Source organism: Camelus ferus, chromosome X (assembly GCF_009834535.1).
Source record: "Camelus ferus isolate YT-003-E chromosome X, BCGSAC_Cfer_1.0, whole genome shotgun sequence".
Classification (NCBI taxonomy): Eukaryota; Metazoa; Chordata; class Mammalia; order Artiodactyla; family Camelidae; genus Camelus; species Camelus ferus.
Genome location: NC_045732.1, coordinates 18,581,735 through 18,603,163, shown reverse-complemented (window position 1 = coordinate 18,603,163; position 21,429 = coordinate 18,581,735). Strand labels below are relative to the sequence as shown.

The following is a 21,429-nucleotide window of genomic DNA, read 5'->3' as shown; positions in this document are numbered from 1 at the left end:
TGAATTTAAGTATTTTAGAAATTGTATGCTTTATGGGAAGTTTCTAGAGATTCATGAATGCCTTCACTGTCCATGGTATGTTTCTGTTTCTCAGAGTCCTGACGGTGCTTTGCCGGGTATTAGGCAGCAACAGTATAGTGTTATCAGTCATAATTTCAGTTATTAAAAATGTTAACTAGACCACAGTCTTGCTTCTTTAGTTTGAATCTAGCACCTTCTAGGCCAGTAGATTTCAGTCAGGGGTGCACATCAGATTTACCCATGGAGTTTTATAAAAATACAGATACCAAGAAACTACTTCAAGGGGAAAGGGTAAGGAGGGATAAATTAGAGGCTGGGGATTAACAGATACACACTACTATATATAAAATAGATAAACAACAAGGGCCTACTGTATAGCACAGGGAACTATATCCAATACCTTGTAATAACATATAATGGAAAAGAATCTGAAAAGAAAAAAAAAATGTATGTACATGTATAACTGAATCACTTTGGTATATACCTGAAACTAACATTATAAATCAACTATACTTTAATAAAAAATTAAAAAAAAAAAGAAACTACTTCAGACTCACTGAATCTCTTTAACTTGATATTCTTGGTATATGCTTAGAATATTCTTGGTATATTATATATAATGTGTTTCACGATAACTATATATCTCAAGATTTTTTCCTGTCAAATAATTATGTTCATTCATTTTTTGTGTGTGTTCATCCATTTGTATACATCAAAGGTAACATTCATTCACTTTATTGAAAATAGGCATAAGCATTATGCTTAAAGACATTTGTATACATTTTTAGAATGACTTTATTATCTTTCCTTTTCAAGGCCTGGAAACAAGCTAATGTCCTTGTCAGTTGCATTATGCTTATTGTGAACTCTCATCAGACCTTTCACATATGAAAATTTTCAGAAAACATTCATCTTCAGTGAAAGTCTCTTTGCTCCGCAGATAGTTTTTATTTTACTCTAATTTCTTGCCTGAAAACTTGCTGTAAACTACAGGTCATCTCTGAGTCTTCAACAAAAAAGAACCGTCTCAGAGCCTTGTGAAAAAGGACTATAACAGGTCATTCAAATTACTGACATTTTGACAAAAAAAAAAAAAAAAAAAGATTCACATTTTGCAAAAAAAAAAAAGATTCTGCAGTACAGGCTTTAGACAGCATCGCTTAGACAACTTTAAGATCATATCACTGCACTGAGTCAGGATTACCAGAACTCTTTCTTAGTCAAGACTAAGTCAGATGGTTTCACGACTCTATTGACCCAAGATCCATCAGACCAAGCGCTAATTACATAGGGCTGAATGAACTGATGAAAAAAATTTTATTGTGGTTACTTGTTTGAAATGAAGTTGATATTTTAAAGAATGTTTTTCCCCTAGATTATATCGGAAAGACCTTTCTCTATCTACTTAAGCTGTTTGTAACCTATAACATTTCTGACAGCTTTACTGGGATATAATTCACACACCTTAGAATTCATTCATCTAAAGTGTACAATTCAGTGGTTTTTAGTATATTCACACAGTGAGCTTTGTCATCACCAGTCAATTTTAGAACATGTATCATCCTAAAAAGAAATCCTGTATCCATTAGCAGCCACTCTAGCCTCTGGAAATCACTAATCTACTTTCTATCCCTATGGATTTGACTATTCTGCACACTTCATATAAATGGAATTGTACATGTGATCTGCCGTGTCTGGCTTCTTTCACTTAGCATAATGCTTTCAAGGTTGAGGCATGCTGTGGCACATATCAGCACCTCATTCTTTTTTATTGCTGAATAATATTTTATTGCATACATTTGCCACATTTTATTCTTTCATCAGCTGATGGACATTTTTGTTACCCATAACATTTAAAATAATACTTAATTCTCACCGATACCTTTCCTTCCTCTGCCACTGCCCCTGAACCCCAAATCTTTATGTTACCTTATTTTTTATGGCAATATAGTTTTTTGCCTAGTTTCACTAAGAATCTATCTTCCTTATTGCTAGAATCAATCCAGACACTTTTATGGAACTCAAATTTTATTTCTGGAACCAATGCCCACAAAGCCCTCCCAGGGAAACTCATGATGCTTAGAGGGTCCAGCCTTACATGTGACCAAGAACATGACTTCTTTGCAGGCCAGGAACCTTGGTACATTTAGGGGAACTTAAGGAGAATTTGTAGATTGTGCAAGTGAAATTTGATACAGAGTACTTTTGTTTTGTTTTGTTTTGTTTTTGTTTTTGTTTTTTTTTGGTGGGAGGAAGGTAATTAGGTTTCTTTATGTATTTTTTAATTAATTTTTAATTTTACTTTTTAGTGGAGGCACTGGGGATTGAACCCAGGACTTTGTGCATGCTAAGCACATACTCTACCACTGAGCTATCCTCTCCCCTCAGAGTGTTTCTTAGGCTTGGTTTCCTAGCTTCAGGGCAGCAAATAATAGAGGCTTTTAAAAGTCCAATCTGAGTTTCCTTATGAAAATTTCCAACAAAGTTAACTTAGGAAGGCCTATATGGTAGCTTAACACTTGCTATATCTGTGTAAATAGTCAAACCAAACCTTATGTGAGACCAACCTTACTTTGTGATCATGAATAACTGTTTTTAGAGATTACTTTGATTTCTAGGAGACAGGGGGAGAGAGAGTATAAGGAAAAGTATAAGACTTTGGAGTGGGCAAAAGAAATTATTGAGTATCCTTTCAGTGGAATGCTGGGGTCTCAGGATTATCTCATCCTACCAGCCTTTGCCTTTGACAAGGCTATTCTACAACTCTGAAGAGACAGAAATGAATTAGTAGAAAACTGATGACCATGTAAATAATTCTTGTCCATACAAGTACAAACTAGCTGTGTCCAGTGGAATGGAATTCATTGTTGTGCAATGATTAGACCAGTTTTTGCAAATTCATTTCAACATTCCTTTACTGTATATAAATATGTGGTTCTTTGCCTTCTTGGTACCATCTTTTCCAGTTTTCTGTTAATGAGTTCAATAGAAAATAGGTGACAGTTGTTCATTTTACATTGGTATGAGAGTTATGATTTTGCTTTTTTTTGAACATTATCCTTTAACATCCTTAATAAATCAAAATGATCCCCCTGCCCCATCTCTGTAAGTGAGTAGCCTGAACTGCAGGGGCTGGCTGTGCTAAAAGGTAAAGAGCAGCCATGGAGCAAGGGAGGAGCTGGAGTGGCTCTCAGTGCTGGTGGCTTTCGGTTCTCTTTTGATTATTTCTAAGAATGGGATAGAGGCAAGGAATACATGGAAGGGATGAAAGAAACCTTCAGTGAAACAGTTTATGGTAGGAGAAGGGAACTAGAAAGAAGACACAATAGAAAGAATGCCAGGAGACCTGGGTTCAAGACCCAGCTCTGCTACCCATTAGCTGTGTGACCTAGGGTAACTTTCTTAACCTCGCTGGGCTCCTCAAAAAATAACAGTTATTATGAGGATTAAAATTAAACTGTCACATGAGGTAATCAGCACAGTGGCCTGCACGGAGTATGGACTAAATAAATGTCAACTGCTGCTGCTTGTCATGATTATTATTATCATCATTATTCTTCTCTGGACCTCAGTTTCCTTAACTGTCAGAAGAAGGAGCCCAGCTTAGAACAGTGTTACTCTAACTTTAATATACTTGAGCTTGGGAAGCTTGCTTAAAAGGCATTCCTAAACCCCTTGCCCAAGTGTTCTCCTTTAGGAGGTCTGAATGGAGTACAGAAAGCAGCCTTTGTAACAGGCACCCAGGTGAGGAGGACTCCACTAGAGGATTTGAAATCTGTCATCTATATGTACCCCAATGTTCACAGCAGCACTGTTTACAACAGCCAAGACATGGAAGCAACTTAAGTGTCCATCAACAGATGACTGGATAAAGAAGATGTATATATGTATATACATATATGCATATACATATATATGTATAATGGAATATTACTCCAGCCACGAAAAAGAATGAAATAACGCCATTGGCAGCAACAGAGATAGACCTGGAGATTATCATACTAACTGAAGTAAGTCAGACAGAGAAAGACAAATATCATATGATATCATTTATATGTGGCATCTAAAAAATGATACAAATGAACTTATTTACAAAACAGAAACAGACTCTCAGACATAGAAAACAAACTTATGATTACCAAAGGGGAAAGGGGTGCGGGAGGGATAAATTAGGAGTTTGGGATTAGCAGATACACACTACTATATATAAAATAGATAAATAACAAGTCCCTACTTTATAGCCAAGGGAACTATATTCAATCTTGTAATAACCTATAATAAAAAAGAATATAAAAAGGAATATATATATGTATAACTGAATCACTATGCTGTACACCAGAAACACAACATTGTAAATCAACTATACATCAATTAAAAAAAATAAATAAAATAAGTGTCTTCAAGTATGAGTGTCTCTGTTTTCCTTCCACCTTAAATTCTCTTAGCAGGAATAGCCAATAAAATACCCTACTTCCCCAAGTGATGATAGAATTTTCATTATTGAGATCCTGAGAGAAAGGGTAAAAAATCTTTGTAAACATCTTTGTAAAGCTGTACCAAAGGGCAATAATTGAACATGGCATTGGATAAAATGCACATAATTTTTAAACAATGGCCTTGAATTGACTAATATTTATTGATTGTATCATTTGCAATAGGAAAGAAATCTGGAAGTAGAGGCCCCCTTCCCAGAGTATCAGCACCACCTGGGAGCTGGTTAGAGATGCAGAATCTGAGGCCCACTCAGATCTGCTGAATCAGAATCGGCATTTTAACGAGATGTTTAGGTGGTTCATATGCACCTCAAAGGTTGAGAAGTCCTGATATAGAACACAGGCCAACATACATACATCAGACAGACAACAATTAAGGATGAATCATCTGATGCTTATTAATTAGTGGGTCCCAGTTGACAGGTGCTGGGACACATCAAAGTCACCTGCAGAACCACAAAATACAGACCTAGCTCCAGAGATTGTGAATTTCAAGTGGGGCCCAGCAAAAAAATGTATTTTGAAGGAGCCTCTCAGGTATTCATGGTTCACAGCCAGGCTGGGGACACACTGCAGAGTATGAGAAATGGGAGTTCAAAAAAAGATTTAAAAAAAGGATGGAATGGAGCAGAGAAGTAGGTCTTGAACTAATCCTTAAAATATGGGTTCAATTTTTTCAGAATGAGGAGCATGTATTTATGTGTGTGTTGACGGGGGAACAAGACTATAAGACAATGTTATTGTAAATTTCTTCTAGAGAGAGAAACAAAAACACATAGTGAAGGAAATACTGTTCTTTGGGGAGTTTTAGCAGGACTTTAAAACAGTAACACTTCTCCATTAGAAACAAAGGTGATAGGGTGCTGTACATAATGTCTGGGGAGCCAATGTCACATTTGATTAATGTTTAGAAGCAGTTTGAATATATAGAATATTTTTCTTCTCAATTCCCACTTGGGGCTAATATGTATATTCTTTTCCTCACATAAGATAGTTTTAAAGTCTTGCTCTACATTGAGTAGAAATCATCTAAGCTTGGATTCATTTCAAGAAAATGGAAAATATTTCTGCTGGCACAATAGCTTGATTTCACCGGGTTCATTAAAAACCCAATGAGATAATGGATATAATTACAGTGTGAAACTTGGGAAATGCTATATAAATGTCAGGTCATGGTTTCGACCCCTTCTGCCTCTCGCATCCTTCCTCCTGGCCTCGCACTCTACACACAACCTCGCTCTTCCCCGTGGCCCTTCTTGACTTCTGATCAGATCAGATGTCCTCCCGCCAAAGCTTTCTTGATTTTTTTTTTTTGGTCAACCTTATACCTTAACTATATGTCCAATGTCATGCTTTATGATCTTGGGTTTTAAGTTATTTGTTTATATGTAAGCTTCCTCTGTTAGACTTTGAGCTCTTTGAGGCAAGTGATTTTTTAAATTCCTATTTGACTAGTGCTGGAGTTTCATTTCTCATGCATTGGCATAAACTCCTAACAAAGCTCATCTCTTGCAGATAACAACTATAAATTCTGGAAATTACAAATTACAAAAAAAAAAAAAAACAACTACATAAAGGATCTGGAGAATAAACCAAGATAAGGCAGATTTTGCAGGAGTGTTCAGATTTGGAAGAAATGACTGTCACATTGCAAGTTCTGGATTTTTGCAGCTGGCAGAGTGGTGGGCTGTGATCACAGTGTGGTACTATCTTAACCTGCTTTCTTTCTGACCTGGGCAACCAAAGGACAGAACTCAGGGAGGCCATGGCTGCTGGAAAGTCCAGGGAGGCCCAGAAAAAGGAGACTTGGAGCAAGGAAACCTCAAGTTCTACATTTAAACCTAGTTCACAATCTGACTCTACACATCACACGCATGGTAAAGACTCAAGCTTGCAGCTGAGGCTAAAGAAACTGAACCGAGACACGAGGTGCTATGATGTTACAGATTATACTCCCCTGATGCTCTCTATTCTCCTTTTATAGCTCTTGTTTTCCCAGGAATTTCTTAATATCTTTCTTCCACAATATGCTCCATGAAGCAGGTTCCAAATGGCAGGTTGGATTATTGTTTCCAATCCCTTGGTAACTCTCTGTAATAGAATTACACACCCATGCCTGTGGCCACATGCCTTTGCAGTAGCTCCCACTGGGGTAAGTGGAGATGATATCCCTGCCTCGTTAACTTGAGTTTGGCCATATGATTTGATTTGATCAATGAAATATGGACAGAAATAACAGTGTACCAGTTCTGAACTGAAGCATTAAAAAGCACAGCATATCAGTCTGGATCCAATCAGGAAACAATGATTTGAATACAGAAAGTTTAGTATAATGAATTATTAAACCATTAGAGATAGAGACATAAAGGGAACTCTAAATGATACCCCAGGGATGAGAGAGAGTACTTAAGGAAGGACAAATTTGGAAGAAGGCTGATCCCAAGGATGGGTTTAGATCTCATTGGAGAGGGTATGGCTGTGGCCCATTGGATGGTGGAGAAGTCGGCTGGGTTGCCCTGGCCAGAGCTGGTCCACAATCACCAGGTATCAGGAAACAAATCTCTGGGGTACAAGCGAACTGAGGCTGATGAGCAGGAGCACAGAGCGAGTCACGGTATCTAGAACCCACCCACTGGCAAGGTGGTGCACAGCCTGTGACATGTGGTATGTGCTGAGAAGGCTACAGGAAACACCCTCAGGGGTACAAGTGAGCCAAGGATTGCAAGTGGGTGTGCAGAGAGAGCTGGGGCACCGCTGCCAGCATGAGGCCTAGAGTGTACCAGTGTCCACACTAGGAGACTCATGCCATGTAGGCCTCCAGGCCTGGGCCAGGCCATGCGATCACTGAGCGATGGGGCACTCTGCGTGCATAGCTGGGACAAAGCACTGACAGCTGTTCCTACACACGTGCACCATGCAACAGAAGGAAGAAAAAGTAAAACAGCATATTGGATCCGGGAAAAGAAGCCCCCTTCTGCCTGAAATGTTCCTCCGCTGACAAAGCTTACTGTAAAGGACATGTTCACCATAAAGGATAAATGATGAAAGAGTCCAGTCTACTACTGCAGAGCAGGCACTGGAGGGTGAGTTGGAGTTGAGAGCAATCAATTGGTAACTGGCTCTTCTGAGCTGCCACCTCCATGAGAAGAGCACGGCCCAGAGAGTCATTCCTGCTTCAGACTGAGTCCTACAATGTGGAGCAGACAGGAGCCATGTGGAGTTTGGTCTACTCGAGCTGTGATCGTTGAAATGACAGCCAACTTCGAAACCCACAAGTATAAAATAAATGTTCATTGTGGCAAAATTTTGAGGTTTTTGAACCTATTTGTATATATAGATATAAAAACTAATTAATAATTCTGTTTTCCTCCATGTCCTCTGTGCCTGTGCCTAGGAGCTTAATATATACATTTAAATGGATTGTTATTCAAACTTTGGGGCCATTTTCTGATTGCACTGAAGGTTCAGCCCAGGTGTTGTCTAACAGGCTACAGACTGAGTCACCATTTCAGGTACAGAACAGAACAGGAACAACAGGAACAACATCATGAAAAATCTTACTGGATTTCAAATCTAATTTTAAAAGAAAAAAACCTTAAACCCAGGAATTGCTTTTTTTAGCTGTTAGAATCCACGTAGCTCCTTCAGTGTGAAGCCTTTATACGATGTACCTAGGCCACTGGGTCTGGTTTCATCATCTAAATTGGTACTTTTCTGATGTGGCTTTGAGGGAAGAAGGTGAAAACTAATCAGAAGAAGATTGCCTTGTGTGTGAGCTGGCTATTATTCAAAGGGTGAATTTATGGGTGGAAAGAGAAAAGAGATAATCAAAACATAGCCTCTACTTGTAGGGCTGCAACTATCATAAGTTAATTTTATGTTCCAATCCTTTTCTCCTGTTTGGGGTCAGTGCACATATCACACCCTCATATATAACTGACTAATGGTGAAGAACTCTGTCCTTTCTTGCATTAATTATTATGTTCATGTTACTTTCATTACAGCACAAAGAGCCATCAGCAGGCATTCACACATTTTTTTGGTCAATTGAAATTATTTTATAGATGTTCTTTTATATTTATTATTTTAGAGATACTCTCTAAGTATCTTTACTCTAAAGATATGCATCTCTTTCAAGGGTACCTGGTGGAAATTTCAGCATGGTATCTCAAACATGATGGTTGGCTTCACCACAACTGCTGGCCATCGCTATCAGAGGACTAAAGAGTTCAGCCTGGCTTCTCATGATGTCCAGTCGAAGAGCTGCCCCCTAGCTTGTGACTGGAGCTATGTGTAAAGAGCTTATTATCACTCTTATGTCAACATGCCCTGAAACCTCTATCTGCTATCACTTTAGACTTTGTGCTGCTGCTGCTGCTAATTCTTCTTCCAAGTGATCACCACTCTGCCATACAGGGGTTTTAAGTTAGTCTTTTATAGCGGGTTTTTTTTTTTTTTTTAAGCACACTGTTAACCCTCCCTTTGACTAGTGGTATAGCCATTTATTTTTCTTCCAAGGATGTTCATTAAAAATGCTTTCACAATAAAATGATGCATTATGTTTCTATTATTTTAGGTCCATAATCTCTCTATCTTTTAGACTTTTAAAGTTTCCCCTTTTTCTACTCTAATATTCATCTTAAGAATCTAAAGCTCCAAGCTTCTCTTTTCTGAGCTGGAATAACTTTTGAGATGCATTTCTGAACAAAGTTTACCAAAGAACAGAAATGATAAGGTCGCTTATAAATGAAAACTACAGACAGAATGTAGACCTAGAGAGAATTCTGGACAAATTTTCTCCAGCTTTCTCCTTTTGCAGTTGACGTTTAGAGAGGTGAAGTGATTAGGTTACATCACTAAATGGTGGCTGATTTGGGACCAGGACTCTGTAACCCTTCTTCTCACTCAGTTCTCTTTCCACCGTGTCATGCCACAGAATCAGAAAATCGGAGAGCAGGAAAGAGTGTTAGAGATCACTCTACCCAATCATATTATTTTCAAGTCAAGAAACCAATGCCAGGGAAATTTGGACATCTGGCCTGACAGTGATAGTCTTGGCCTCCCTATGAACACCCCAGAAGGGTCTGCTTGCTCCTTTGCATCTCAATGTGAAACATATTTCAGCAAACCTTCAGTCCAAGGGACTGACCCTGGTGAGACTACTCACTGAGGAAATCTGTAGCTCATACCCTCATGCCTGTTAGGCAGCTGAGCCATCCTCATGAGTAGGCAGAAGGACGGAGTGTGATAGAAAATCTCTCCCAACAAAGACATCATCCCACACATATCCTTTTTGGGGAAGGAATGCTTCTGGGTACTGAAGGCTTCATTCTCACTTTTGGAATTCCCTATTAAGATGCACATACTCCTAAAGAATCATTTTGAGTCATCTCAGATGTTATTAAGTAATATTTCAAGGGTTTTCTCTGTGAAAAGGGCTCCCTTGATGTGCTTTTATAATAAAGGAAGGGAACCAGGAGAAAAGTTCTGAAATGAGATGTTTCTCTTCAAGTCAATCTCCTTAAACTACACTTGGGACTGAGTTGGAATTAAATCCTTGCTGCCTTACAGAGACAGCAGTTCTTAGCAAACACAACCACATTGCATAGTTTTATCTAAATGATGCAAAATGTGGATAGAATCCCTAGATTTTTCTCTTCAGTCTCATTTTGCAGTTGCTAAAGATCCCATATAGAGGGAAGGGCAAATATTGGAGCTGAAGCTTAAGTGAAATAATCTAAACACATTCTTGATTTTATTTGTGATCAGTTTTTCATAATTGAAAGTTTCATCAAGTCTAAGATAGACTTCCACCTCCCCATTTTAACACTTCTGAAATTGAGGCGTTGGTGGTGTCTTACAATCATTGGCAGCCAGGTAGGTGGTCATTGTCATGTAGTTATTTATGGCACTATTTGTGTTTACGTTATTATTTCAGTTGACTTATATTCACTGTTATTATCACATGAGTTAAATTTAACTGGCATTTAAAATATTGTCCATGGATTATTCTGTGATTTGGTATTAAGACATTAAGACATTGTGAGTGCAGAGTGGCAGAGAAGCATCAGGGTTTCAGTTTGATAACAGGGAAACAAACGGCTGTCACTGAAAGAATGATGACAATTTCATATTTTCGTTCAATGCAATGACCAAGTGCTTTATGGCATCTAGGAAAGGAAGATAATCACAGGTAGATAAAACTCTTAAATGTTTTGTTACTCACATTTATGCAGAAAGCTTTACCTATATCCCACCAAGCAAGACTGTACCAACATCAGCATTTGCAGAATTTTCTTCCAAGCTGGCAGCTTTAAAGAAAATCCCGAAGATAATAGTGAAGTATCATCTTAAGAAATGCTGTATTACTAGCGCTCTCAATGGCACAGAAGACAAGATCATATGTAGTCTATGGTATAACATAGATACAAAACCGAAACATGGACATGGAAATTCTGTGTTGAAAATTAATTCAAAAGAGTTGAACAATGAATTTGAAAAATCCCTAGGAATTGAATCAGTTTATTTCATTCATATTTCCCTTTGATGTATGCATAAGAGCAAAGTATTCTTAAAATCTATGTTTAAAATCTAAGTCTAAGAAGTTCTTTCAAAAACTATACAATAAAATGTCAAAGTAATTAGGAAGCACTATGTCATAATTTAACTTGAACCATTTTTTCTTTTTTAATGTTAAATAAATAATGGTTGAACTTATAATTGATGACATCTTAGATTCAGTGGCAAAGCCTGGAAAAATCCAGGTCCTCTGTCAAATACTTTGCACTGTGTCCATTTATAGAATGCACCCAGTGAGTAGAAGAGAATTGATGAAGAAGAAAGGAGGGACAATAACTGTTACAAAAGGTGTCTGGAGTGATTCTTAGGTCATAGCAAATCTATCAGGGAAGGAAGCTGTCCCTTGAGCTGATTTTCAAGTTACTTTGACATTTATAACTCAAGACTGATCACTTTTTACCTGGTGTCTGAACTTCTGCTGCAAAATTATCAAAGGCATGAACTTGAATTATCTTGATTTGCTGGATGGGATAATTACCTATGATGATTTCTTAATCATACCTCTGAAGACTCTACAAGAGGCCAAATATAGTTATGGAGTTAACCTTTTAATTAGCTTGGTTATTAGCTGCTATTAAGTAGCAGGTAATCAGATAAAGTGTGGAGAGCAAGGTCAAATTCACCTTCTCAGGCATCACAACGCAGATGTGGCCCCCTCTCCCATGGATGACTGTCACGGGCTGAAGATTCAGGTCCTCTTGCATTACATCCTAGAAATACTGATGAGCACCTGTGTGATCATAAGTGGGGAGGATAATATGCAGAGTTATGGCACATAAATGACTGATCAGTTAAGATTTTTCACCATAATGGCCTTTCTCTAGATATACCACCATTCAGACAGTTTCTTCCTTTTTTTCCAGAATAATGACTTAAAAGAATTTTTTTTAAATTGAAGTGTAATTGATTTACAATGTTAGTTTCAGCAAAGTGATTCAGTTATACATATACATACACATACATATTTTCTTTTCAGATTCTTTTCCATTATATATTATTACAAGAATATATAGTTGAATATAGTTCCCTGTGCTATATGGTAGGTCCTTGTTGTATATCTATTTTATTTTATTTTATTTTATTTTATTTTATTTTTTCACTGTGATCAATCAAATGTGAGTTTATTTTTTAAATTTTTTAATTTTAATTTTTTATTTTTATGCATATCTATTTTATATATGGTAATGTGTATCTGTTAATCCCCAACCCCTAATATATCCCTCTCTACCTTTTCCCCTTTGGTAACCATAGTTTGTTTTCTATGTCCATGAGTCTGTTTTTGGTTTGTAAATAGAATTTGATTCATTTTTTTTAGATTCCACATACAAGTGATATCATATGATATTTGTCTTTCTCTGTCTGACTTACTTAACTCAATATGATAATCTCTAGGTCCAAAACATCGATAAATGAAAACTCCATTAAATGTAAATTTTCAGCATTACAATTTGAGACAAAAATGCACCCATTAACTTTACTGGTTACTATAGTGTTCATAGTGAGAAAATGTCACTGAGCACAGATAAGAATCAATCTTGATTTTACAATATATACAAATTGCTTATTTTTACTTTCAAATTGTTGTTTGTTACTTATATAAAATTGTTTTTGTTATTCAATTGATATATATATATTTCCATCTGTGAAATTGTATTTGTGTATCTCGAACTGGGATGGAAGGCATCATAATTCTCGTTAAAATGAACAGAATTAAAGATTTTGAAATTTTAATGGCTTTTCACTTGGCAGCAGGGATTTTCAGGGAATTAATTAAGTAAGGACTAGATATACTCAAGAGTCCTGGATTTAGAGAAGAAATAACCTTGCTAATGAGTATGTGATCCAAAGATGTTTCCAGCTTCTTATAAATTTTGAAGTCTCTTGAGATTATATCAAGACAATCATAAAAAACACCAGCCAGCCAGGCATGGTCCTGGCTTGAAGCCCACATGTCCAATACCAAAAGGCTCAAGTGTGGAAGGAAGGGTGAGCCAAGTTCACTGGGGTGCTGTTCTACGCCATGTTTTCTCTTTCGCCACATTTTACACCTAACTCAGTGGTTTATCTTCTCATTTTTGTATCCCCTCTACCTAGCTTAGGGTCTGACACAGAGTCCACACAAAATAAGGGTTCACAGATTATTTTTTTAAGGCCAAATTTTCCTTAAGTTTTAAATTGTACTTTTTATGCGTAGAGCAGTAACTCCCAAATTTTCTGGAGAATAAAACGCTGCCTGAATTTGACATCAGAATTTTAAATCTTCACCTTTAAAAAAATTCATGTTCATATTGAAGGGGGGTATAATATGACACCCTCAGATATGCCTCTTTGGTTTAAGGATTATCTTGAGCTGGTTGGGTTTTTAAGAAACTGCAGACACAAGAGAAGCTCTGAAAACCAAGTAAAAGTTACCCTTTTGCAAGAGACATTTACATCTCTCAGGGAAATCTCCATTTGTAAGGATATCTCCCTCTCTGTACCCAGAAGAGGAGGATGTCTAAATCTCTAGAAACTCTTGGCAGTGGAGAAGGCACAGACTTAAATCTGCATAACAACCACGACCTTGTTTACTGTGCTTTTCCTGGGTCACCTCCCATAACTGCCCCACCCCCAACTCCCACCTCGAACATCTTTCTTTTGTCTTTGGCTGACGAAGGAAAGGTATTGAAGGTGGTAGTGGCTTAGGCCATTTCAGAGAGTTACTCAGTTTTCCTGGGTCTTTCCCATATACACAGGAGGTATATACGTCATTAAACTTCTGTTTGTTTTTCTTCTGTTAATCTGTCTTTTTATTACAGAGGGTCTCAGGCAAGAACCTAGAAGGGTAGAGGGAAAATTATTTTTCCTCCCCTACAAGATAAACAAAGGGGAATTAAATTAGCTCTATTTGGTTATTTTTGCTTTCCTCCTGTCCTATGCCCCCTAACTGGATTTAACTGGGATCCTACAAAGTCAAGATTGAAAACTTCCAGAATAGAAGTATCCAAGGAAAAGTTATCAATGACACAGGTTAAATCAAAACAGAAGGAAAATTAATATTAAAGACTCATGAACATGCCTCTGAGGACAAACCTACATATTAGATCAGCAAATATCACATTAACTTGTTAGAATATTTAGAAGTTTGCTACCAAAAAAAGATCATTCTTCACAAAGCAAAAGGAGACAGATAACACAAAAGCACATGCATTTACAGTCGTTAAGAGTTTCTAGTGTTATTAAGTGAAAGTTGACAAAGGAAGTTTTAAGTAGACTGAGGGGAGTGTGTAGTTCTGGGATAACATTTTAGAATTTTTACATACCTAAAGTCAAAACCAACTTTAATTTTGCTTAAAGATCTATTTATTCTATAAAATCTGGACCTGCCTATATTAATGATACCATAAAAGAGTAACACTGACGTATTTGAAATAAGAGATCCCAAGAGCTAAGAGCTATTTTTTCTTGAAAAGTTTATTACGTGAAATTTTTAAACACTTGGATGTCAGTTGCTTATTCCTTGGCCCCCAGAACTCTAGTACAGTGATTCTTAACTGGGGGTGGTTTTACTGTCAGGGGTCACTTGGCAATGTGTGAAGACATTTTTTGGTCACCTCAGCTGTGAGATTGAGGAGAGGGTTGCTACTAGGACCCAATCAGGAGAGTCAGGGGAATTTATCTCATTCATTGTTTGATCTCCTGGGTCTTGAATATCGCCTGATACATAATAGATGCATAATAAGTATTTGTTGAATAAGTAGGGGAATAACTGAATGAATAAATGGATGAATAAAGAATGACACAGTTATTCTCCCTGAACAATTTTCATTCACTTAATTTATACTGTGGTGTTGTTAGCTGTCAGTCTTTTCAAGTGGAATTCAAATCTTAACCTTTCCATAACTCTCTGCACTGCACAGGAAAGATGTGCTTATTCCCCATATACACACACACGCATGTTTGCCCACATTGACAAAGAACATCGATAATTCATTCTATTGGAGGGAAAAATCAATCAGGAGTGTTTGTTTTCACTGTGAACATCACCGGGAACAAGATTGTTGCTGTGCATTTACTGATGAAATGTTTAAGGGGCAGCTGTACATAATGTGAGTCTGTGCCTCCAGAAATCTGCAGTCACTTTAGAAACAGCAACTCTATTTTGTTTCTGTTTGTTTTAATCTCACATCTGAGCTTTACCTGCTCCACTGTCATTTTAATATTGTTTCCTTGCCAAGGTCAGCCGTGAAATCACTTGGTGTTGGGATCAAAGATTAATCACAAACATAGCTTCCATTCGGGCAGAGGAAAGCATGGCTACTGTTGACTCTACAGGCATCAGCAAAAAGCACTGATCTGGGCATTGGGGGTGCATTAACTACCTAAGAAATTACCCCGAAACTAAGCAGCTTAATAAAACAAATATTTGTTACCTCATAATTTCTGTGAGTCAGGAATATGGGCATGGCTTAGCTGGGTCTTCTGGCTCAGAATCTCTCATGGAGTCAAAAACAAAGTACTGGCTGAGACTGAAGTCATCTCAAGGCTTGATGGCGTCTAAATTCACTCACAGTTGTTGGCAGCATTTAGTTCTTCATGGGCTGTTGGACTGAGGGCCTCAGTTCCTTTCTAGCTGTTGGCCAGAGGCCACCCTCATTTCCTTGCCACGTGGGCCTCTCCAGAGTGTGGCTCACAACATGGCAACTGGCTTCATCAAAGTGAGGAAGCAAGAAAAGCCAGAGAGAGAGTAAAAGCAAGATGGAAGTCACAGTTCTTTATAAACTAATCACTGAAGTGACACTGTATCACTTTCACCGTACTCTACTCATTGGGAACAAGTCACTAAGTCTAGCTCACACTCAACAAGGGAATCACACAAGGGCATGATACCAGGAAGTGAAGATCATTGGGAGCCATTTTAGAAGCTGCCATCAAAGGGGACTTAGATTTTAGTCACATGATTGAAAGAGTAAGAAACTAACAAAATGGTTTCCCTGATGCTAAAGCTATTTGCTGATTCATTCTGACTTAAAGTTCTTGTAACTTGTTTTTCTCTTTTCTCTAACAAACTCCCATCTCTGCTTCACTTGCCCAACTGCTTTTGTGCTAAAAAGCCCCCAACCTTTCCATTATACTCTCCACTTTCTATACATTCTTTACCCAAAATAGCTTATCCTTTAACCCAGAAGCTGTATTCCAAAAAGATAGTCATGGGCTGATAGCCTCAGAAGAATGAACAGAACCCTCTGTGATGCCAAGTGGATTCATCAAGATTAAGAAGAATACAGCACCCTGGAAAATGCCCTGATCGTGGTCACCTTTCTGTTCCATCTGGTTTTCTATAAAACCTCAGGACACCAACCCCAAGATGGATTCACAGTCTCTAAAGCATTAGCCTGTTGTGTCTCCCCCTTGCCTGGCAAAGCAATAAAGCTCTTCTTTCCTAATTCTTTCAAAACTCTTCCTCCGATTCTTAATTTGGCTATCGGGGTACAGAGGCCGGTTTTTCAGCAACACAGTGGTAATTAGCACTGTGGCACTGGCTACAGCATTTTGCTACTTGGCCCTCAGTTTGCAAAATGAGAGGATTGGACTGAGCTGCCACTGGAGTTCACAAGACGTTAAGAAGTGAAAGTTTAGGTAACTTTGAGACTGTCAACTGAAGCATATGTCTGTTTTGAACTTTAGTGTCACATTCCTGTTTGACAAAATATTCCTTTTAGGCAGCCAGATGGTTAACATGGTTCCCCCAACTTATAACCTTTACACTGGGTAGCAGAAATGAGTTTTATTCAAGTCTTTAAAAAGCCACTCACTGTTTGACATTGCATAACAGGTATCACTATACCCCAGCATCCCACAAGGCCCTCAAATGAAATTTTCTTCAAATATCTCTTGAAAACTCATCGTCAAGACAACAAAGGCTATGAATTAAAATAATGTAAAATCGACTTAAAGCAAACAATTTAAAATCAGATTTACTGATCTTATAGTAAGTGGTAATGGCCAGTCTGGGGAGCAGTCGCCAATTACTTGAAATGTGCCTTTTGGGACTGTGGCGGATGTTCTGGGGGGTACTGTCATACAGTGTTTTTTCTACAGAATCCTCCATCATTTTCTTTTGCCCCTCCCAAAAAAAGTTTAGCCCAGCTGTTTAAAGTAAGCAGCTGACAAAGTCTATTTTTGTCTCTTGCTCAGTGGTAGCCTTGTTTCTATCATTATATCAGCTGTAAGAGGGCTCACTTAGCATGTCCACAGCAGAGTCACCAGAATTGAGATCTCCTGTGCATGGCTGGCTATTCCATTTGGAAAGCCTAGGATATGGATGTGATTTCCACAGGAGACAATTTACTTTTGAATTTTTGCAGCCCAGCCCATCTTACCAATACTGTGCTCTCTAGTCAAGATATCCCAAGGGAAAAAGTGCTGCAAGTGAGCTGTCAGACGTCAAAGAAGAACATATTTCTCAAATGGAGGAAGATTTGTTCCTAGCTAATGAATATTTCATCATAAGACCGTACATGACTCTGCACAAAGACCTGGGCTTAGCCATTATGTGTAGAAACCGCTTTGCTTAGTATCACATTTACTCCAAAGGAAGGATTTACATGGTAAATTTGAGTGAACACTAATAAGAGCAAATAGCTACCTTAGTGACAAGAGAAAGAGAATTTAGATTTTAAAAAAGCTATTTCAAAATTTCATTATACATGTGGATTTTATCTTGCCTTTAATCTTTCCTCTATGGAAAAATGAAACTTATTCACAGTCTCCTGTTGATATTATGGTTGAGTTCTAAATATGAGTATTATTGTAATTTTTAAGTCATAATCCCTTGTTGGCATTTTAGTCCCTCCAAAGGGCTTTTTGCTACTCCAATAATATTTTGTTTCAGTCTCTTCTCCTTACTGCCCCATCCCCAAATCAATGTGAGTTTTTTTTGCATTTGTATTAAAATAAGGGAAAGTGTAGCCAATGATATCTAAGAAACTTGAGTAAAGTTTTGAAGATTCTTTTTATTCCTACTCAAACCTAAAACAGCAGAAACTATTTTTCAAACATGGATTACAAAAGGAAAGCATATTGCCTCAGGCCAGACCATGGAAACAAAGGTAGACAGACAGGCACCAGACACACACAGGCATACACACACACACCACACACACACACACACATATATATATATATGTAAACCTGGATGATCATCAAATAATACCGTTGCAAACCATGCCTTCTAGCCAGGATGCTCGGGTAGGTTGCCATTTTCTTGCAGGTTTGGCATTTCAATATTGTGGTTACAGCTCATAAGCGTGGTTTATAATGTAATTTTTGCCAAATTTATAGTGGTGAAACCAAGACCAGAAAAATATGAGTCAATTTGGGGCAGTATAATCCAATATTGGAAGGTTAATGGCATTTAAGAGCTTCTAATCCTTCCAAATGAGGTCACGGCATATCAGAGCTAATAGGCCATCTTGAAAAGATTCCCAAGAATCAGATCTCTGGACAATGGTTTACAAACTAGACATCATCATTCAGGATATTTCTCCTGTCAGTTTAGGAAACAAATAAATATTATTTTGAGGGGAAATGATAACACAAGAATTCTGAGGGTTATATATTTTTAAGGGGCTAATTATTTACTACTTGTTTTTTAGTTCTCAAATATGTCTATTGTAATCTTTGCTGTTTTTAAAAAATACTTAAGTATAACATCCATTCAATAAAGTACACTAATCATAAGAGTGCAACTTGATGAATTTTTATGACCCAGCTCAAGATATAGAATATTTCCAGCACTATGGAAAGTTCCCTTATATACCTTCCCAGTCAATACCTCTCACTAAAGATAACCAGTATTCTTACAGCTATCAGTAGTAATGAGCTTTGCCTATGCCTGAAATTCATATAAAGGAAGTTATATACTATGTACTTATTTTCAGTCTGATTTCTTTCACTCATCATTAAGTCTGTGAGTCAACCGTATCATCACATGCTGTTGTAGTTCCTTTTCTTCATTGTTGAGTAGGATTCTATTGTGTGAATATAACACAATTTATGTCTTTCTCCTATTGATAGGCATTTGAGTTATTCCCAGTCTTGACTTTTATGAATAAGGATTCTATGAACAAATGTGCACATGTCTTTGGAACACATATGCACTCACTTTTCTGGGTTCTATACCTAGAAGTTGAATTGCTGGCTCATACAATAGATGTATGTTTAATTTAAGTAGTTACTCTCAGTGTTTCAAAATGATTGCCAATTTACACTCCCATAAATAACGTACACGAAACTTCAATTGCTCCACATCTTTGCCACCACTTGGTATTATCAGTCTTATTAATTTGGGGCATTCTATTTAGTGTTTAGTAATATCTCATTGTGTTTTAAGTTTGCCTAAAGAATTGTGCATGATCTCATGTGCTAATAAACCACTTGAATATTCATTTTGTAAAATGCCTATTCAAATCTTTTGCCCATTTCTAAACTTGGTCTTTTGTCTTTTTGTAGGAGTTCTTTATATGTTCTGGACATGAATAATCTTTTGCATATCTAAAATTTCTTCCTATCTGTGGCTTGCCTTTTTATTATCTTAAAGGTATCTTTTTTAAATAAAAATTGGCAATTTTAATGAAATCCAGTGTATCAACTTTTTCTTTTATGGTTAGTGTCTTTTTGTACCATCTTAAAGAAAAAAAATTGCACCTCTTCTAGTTTTACTCACAAAAGATACGAATTGAAAAGTATAAAAATATAGGAAAAAAATATATAAGAAATGAATCCAGCATTCCTATTTATGTGAACAATCAGAAAACTTTAAAGTGCTATGAAACCCACTGGAATGGCTAGGAGTTCAAAGAGTAACAACATAACACGTTGGTGAGGATGTGGAGCAACTAGAAGTCTCAATGCTGCTGAGTGTGCAAAAGAGTACATTCATTTTGGAAATCTATTTGTCAGTTTCTTATAAAGTTAAATGTTCACCCACCCTATGCTCCTAAATTTCTACTTCTAGGTATTTACTTAAGAGAAACGAAAACCTATATCCATAAAAAAAAAAAAGCCTTGTACTAGAATGTTTATAACCACTCTATCTATAACAGCCTCCAACTAGAAGTAACTCAAATATCCATCAGTAGACTCGATAAGCAAATTTTGGTATATTCATATAGTAGAATACAGCTCAGCAAAAAAAATATTTACTACTGATACAAGCAACATGGATGAGTCTCACAAACATTATGATAAGTGAAAACAGACACAAAGAGCACATATTGCATTGCATCATTTCATTTATATAAAGTTGTAGAACTTGTAAATTAATATGGGGTAACAGAAATCAGAACAAGCTGACACCTCTCCATTTTAGAAAATATTTTTCATGCAGGGAAAATGCTACAGAGGATATGAACAGTGCAGGGAGAAAAACTGTATTAGCTGAAACACAAACCCAAATCCTATTGGTGGATAGCTTCCCTATCTATTTGAGAGTATCAAGATGGCAACTGTTGATATTAGCAGTCCAGGGAACATAAATCAAGTGTGTCTGTGTCAGACACTTTATTCACCAGCACAGAAGAGCATTTGAAAGCTTATGGTTTATAGGAAAACAATCTGTGTGGTTACTGGAGAGATAAAGTTATGGGTAAGAGGTGACAATCAAGAGGATAAAAAGGCTGAAGAGGAGGCAGAGTTCAATTTAAGAGGAAGGAGGAGGGTCCCCTCTACCATTCAAGGGAGAGACAAGTTATAAAGGACTTCCAAAGCCAAAATGCAAATTCTGAGAACTGTCCTAGGCAGTCTTCCACACTCTCCTCTACCACTCGGCTACGATCACTGCTATGACACAGATTCATCTTACTGCTTATTGTCGGTGTGTGGCATCATGTGACCTTTAAACTGTTGCTTACAGATCTTTACTTCTCATCCCTTCATCTAGTTTAATTAGACCACGGGTCTTGGTGCATCATCTTCTGGTCTGTTGTAGATATGGCTACAGATGGAACTGTTTCCGTGATATGAGGGAATGGAAAAGTAAGGAAAGGAAAACACGGTATTTGTGTTTTCCCTGCAGTGGGGAAAGATGTTTTGGAAGGCCTAAGGCCCACTGTTAGCATTCTTGAGATATTTTGTCTTTCTCTATGAGGTCTATGTGCAAGAGAGATGGGCATGGAGACATTCATTCAAAAGATGAGATTCAGAAATATCAGCTTAAGAATAAGAAAACTGAGAAAGAGTAAAGTGCCCCTAATGGCAGAAGTTGGCCTGGAACCATCAGCTAAGCCTTGGTGTAGCTAGGAGCTAAGTGCGGTTAGTGCTCTCCTGGTGAACACAGATGATCTCAGTAACACCA

General features: G+C 37.4%; 1 protein-coding gene across 1 annotated transcript in view; it reads right to left on the bottom strand.

Annotated features, from left to right (window-relative positions):
• Positions 1-21,429, bottom strand: part of GRPR (gastrin releasing peptide receptor) — a 112,291-nt gene that overhangs the window by 29,212 nt on the left and 61,650 nt on the right. The window contains exons 8-9 of the mRNA XM_032475596.1: positions 11,717-11,823; positions 10,741-10,825 (exon numbers count right to left, since the gene is read on the bottom strand). The gene's annotated coding sequence lies outside the window, so the exon portion shown is untranslated. The remainder of the gene's footprint in view (positions 1-10,740; positions 10,826-11,716; positions 11,824-21,429) is intronic.